The sequence below is a fragment of the Myodes glareolus genome, chromosome 11 (assembly GCF_982192425.1).
Source record: "Myodes glareolus chromosome 11, mMyoGla1.1, whole genome shotgun sequence".
Classification (NCBI taxonomy): Eukaryota; Metazoa; Chordata; class Mammalia; order Rodentia; family Cricetidae; genus Myodes; species Myodes glareolus.
Genome location: NC_142036.1, coordinates 55,558,181 through 55,562,525, shown reverse-complemented (window position 1 = coordinate 55,562,525; position 4,345 = coordinate 55,558,181). Strand labels below are relative to the sequence as shown.

The window sequence follows — 4,345 nt, the reverse complement described above, 5'->3', positions numbered from 1 at the left end:
ACAGGCGACTGACTACATCCTGGACATCCACAGAGCTCTCGATAGCAACAGGAGCCTTGGACAGCATCCCATACCCTGGCCACTTCAGGGCCACAGATGCAGGCATAGCCCTAGGCAGCATCCTGGGCCTAGATGTCTCCATGACCCTAGGTGGCAGCACAGACACCCTCCTCTTACCGCCCCCCCCGCCCCCCCCAGGTCAGTATAGCTCCTGAAGTGATGTGGCTCTAGAACACCAACTTAGTCTCAGGTGGCTGACCAGAGCCCAGGCATCAGGAGCCACAAATATCAACTCAGACCTATTTTCTTCTGTTTCCAGAATTCCCTCAGTTTGTGTTTTCTTTATTGCCTCTATTTTGGTTTTCAAATCTTGAACTGTTTGAACTGTTTGCTTCACCTGTCTGATTGTCTTTTCTTGGTTCTCTTTAAGAGATCTATTGATTTTTTCCCATATTTTGTTTGTCCTTTCGTCCATTTCTTTAAGGGAATTCTTCATTTCTTCCTTAAGGGTCTCTATCATCTTCATAAAGTTACAGTTAAGGTCATTTTCTTCTGCTTCTTCCTATTGTGTGACCACTGGGTTCTGGTGTTGTCGTGTTGCTTCTTAGGTTGTTGAATGTATGCTTGCCTTGGCGCCTACTCCAGTCGGTGCCAGCAGTGTCTTTACCTCTTGGTCCAATCCTTATAGTTGGTGTCTGTATCTCAGGGATCCTCTCTTGGGCTGATCGTAGCAATTGCTGTCTGTGTCTCAGGGAGCTGCTGAGGTCACCTGGGATGGGTGGGTTTGGGAGTGGAGTGGGGATTGCAGATTGCGTGGTCTGATAGAAGCGGTGTGTGTGTGTGTGTGTGTGTGTGTGTGTGTGTAGCAGCCTGCCTGCAGAAGGCTTGCCTGCTGACTGGCTAGTGAAGCTGAGGCAGGTGCAGGAGGGACCCAGGATTTTGCCCCAGGGACTATAGGGCCTAGAGATTGGGCTGTCCAGCTGGAGAGCTGGTCACTCACTGCCTGGTCTGCTCTGTGAAGTCACAGTCTGTGCCTCAGAGAGCCGCTGTGGTCACGGGGGATCCACATCCATTTTCTTGCTCCCGACATGGCAGTGAACATCCAAGTACATTAATTGGTCTGCACACCCGTAGTGACCTCTCTACAATAAATTTCAAAAATACAATAAACATTTAACTTTCGGTATTTTTGCCACACAGTGCCAAATTTCTCTGGAAATGAAACCACGGGCCTGAGTCTACAGTAAACATTTAATAAAGGTTCATTAACCAATCAGTGAATAAATACACAATGTTTAGGCTCAACCATAAAACATTGCTAACAATTATTATAGTCAAGTGGTAGGAAACCCAGCAGCTTTCTGAAGACAAACACTTGTAGAAGAGGAGCTACTGAGTGTTTAGATACCACCAGGAGGAACGTATACCTTGGATCGTGTCAAAAGTTGAGTTGTATATTTATCTGATGGAAAACCGTGTAGCAAAATAATGTCGAAGAATAGGAACTTACTCTTCATCCGCAGAGAACACAATCTAAGACACCTGCAAAGGCAGATAGACTTAGACTTGATGTACACCATGCTTTGCCCTATACACACATAGCTGTGATAGAATAGAAGTTAAATTATAAATTTATAATCTCTTATAACTTATAAGAGATTAATAACAAGAGTAAGAAGGTTACAGTAATAGTGTAATAAAAGTTTTGTGAATATGCCCTCTCTCCTGTATTTACTTTTCTTGTGAGGATGTAAAATGATCCAATTCCCCCATGATGTGATGACGTTTTGCATCCTCAGGCTATTGGATGCACAAGGGTGAGTTGCACATAAGCCCCGAGATACCATAACAGTTGTTCCAATAGCAGAGTCAATTGCTAGGCAAGCAACAGGCAGGTGCTATGTACGGAATGGACACACTGAACTCACAGCTGAGGGGATGGAGTGGGGTGGCACAAGATTTTATCATGTCACTTAAAACTTACAAATTGTTTATTTCTGAGACTTTTCCAGTTAGTATTTTCAGACCTGACTGCAGATAACTAAAACCATGGAAAAGGAAACTGTGAGCAAGTGGGGATTGCCTTAAAGGCGGGACACTTTGTAAACATCCCATGGACGAAACAGTTCTATTGTTGCGAGAAAAGGAAATCTGGAAGGAAACACGGCAGAGTTAAATTGTTAACTTACAGAGATCTAGAGGTATGCTAATTTTTATCCTTAATGATGTAGTTATAAGAGTCTTTCCATGAAAACCACAACCTCAGTTTATAGCACAACCATCTTAGGTTGGAAAAGATTAGCACCCAACCCTGCAGTTTTGTGGACACCAGGAACAGAGGACCAATCTGTGGAAGGTCTGGAACGGTACGGGTGAGCTCTCAGAGTGTTGGGATTTGAGGTTCTGCTTTTTAAACCCAGGATCTCGAAATGCATGGTGATTCTTGTCCATTAGATTATAAGGTATATGTAGGTAATCTTGTAAGCAATGGGAACAAGCCTGAATTAGAACGGGCCTTTGGCGATTATGGACCACTCCAAAGTGTGTGGATTGCTGGAAACCCTCCTGGTTTTTCGTTGAATTTGAGAATCCCCAGGGTTGCCGCTGACACCATCCGAGAACCAGATGGAAGAACACTATGTGGCTGCTGTGTAAGAGTGGAATTGTCGATCAGTGAAAAAAGAAGTCGGAATCTGACCCACCTCTCTCCTGGGGTTGTCGCTTTTGAGATGATTACCGTAGGAGGAGTCCTCCACCTCGGCGAAGATCTCCAAGGAGACGCTTCCCTCGAAGCCAGAGCAGGTCAGTTTCTAGAGATAGAAGAACAGCAAAGGTTCCAACTCGTGAGAGAAATCACAAGCCATCTCAATCCTTCTCTACGTCTTGTAGTGGATCTAGGTCAAATGAAAGGAACCGGAAGACCAGTTTACAAAAGAAGTGGTGTACAGGAAGTACTTCCTTGAAAGGAGTATGTGCGGGAAATTCAAGTTTTGTTTGAGGCTTCATATGCTCAGTGCATTTTTAAGGTGTTTTAGCTTTTCAGATATCTGTTGTCTTTTGGAACAGTGGTAATCACAGCCATGTGTTCTCGGTGGTGTCAAACGGATCACGCGAGGTGCATGCTAGCAAGAGTCGTTACTTTACAATGTTCCCTTAGGCAAGACTGAATTCGCTTTGAACCTTCGTTGTTCATAGACTGAAACAAACCTAGACCCTGCCCAGGTAAAGTGTGATGTTCTAAGGACATAGAGACAGCTGGCAGAAATTAATAAATAATTAATAACGCCGTGGATTCTCTGGTAGCTGGGATGTGGTGTGGAGTTGTGGGTAAAATGACAAGCAGTCTTTCAAAGCTGTTGTGAACACACGGGAGGTAACAGGGAGGAACTGCACTCCCTCCGAAGGCTTCCGAAGAGGTTCCTTTCTAACTGCTGCATATGGAAGCATAGCTATGTGTAATTTCCTTCTTTGGAATGCAAGACTTTAACTTACCAGTGTCCTACCTGTTTACATCGTAGAGCTGAACCTTGGAGTTGCCATACAAGATTTCTTTTTCATGCTGTCGTTTGTAATATGTTTGGGAGAATCCTTGAGATTAAAGTTTTGGTTCCAAATTGTTGTTTAACTTGAAAATCTGTTTTTCCTTGTACACTCTAATCTGTGAGCTTGGTATCAAGTACAAGTATAACATTCCTATTGAAAGTCATATGTATAGTTCCTTGTAAAATGCTTTTTGATTAATAAAATACTAGCATTAAAAAACGATTAGCACTTTACAATGGTCTGAGTTTGCTAAAGTTCCTCATTGGCCATATACCTCTACCAAAACATTAGTCTCTTCTCAGTGCTGCATTTTCTATCATGTTTTACACATATGCGTAAACACACATGCTCGTGTGTGTGCACGTGCACACACACACACACACTCTCACATGTGTGCGTGCACACATATGCACACACAAAGCTGAACCAGGGACAGAGTCAGTCAAACCTGGTTATCTCTCCAATGCCCTTGGTTATGATGCTATGAGATGCCTCGCTTTGTGCCTGCTCTAAGAACTAAGAGGATGAGAGAGGAGGAGGAAGAGGAGAAGAATAGTATAATTGTGGCGATTGCCCCAGACATTGAAATTCGTTTCCTACTTCCAGCTTTCAGGTCCACGAGAAGACAGAAGCTGCAGTGACTTTGTGGGTTGGATGAAAAGTCAAAGGCAGTGTGCTTTTGCTCCGAGTGATGGGGGTTCTAGAAGGAAGACAGACAGAAACCCTTAACAGACAAAAAGATGATGGGGTTAGCAGTTTATCCCGGTCCATTTGAGGACGCTGTGAGGGGAAACGCTGCCAA

The 4,345-nt window shown here is 43.9% G+C and overlaps 1 pseudogene; it reads left to right on the top strand.

Moving 5' to 3' along the window:
* The first annotated feature begins 1,618 nt into the window (after positions 1-1,618).
* Positions 1,619-3,716, top strand: LOC125387859 (serine/arginine-rich splicing factor 3 pseudogene; annotated as a pseudogene).
* Positions 3,717-4,345: the final 629 nt, after the last annotated feature.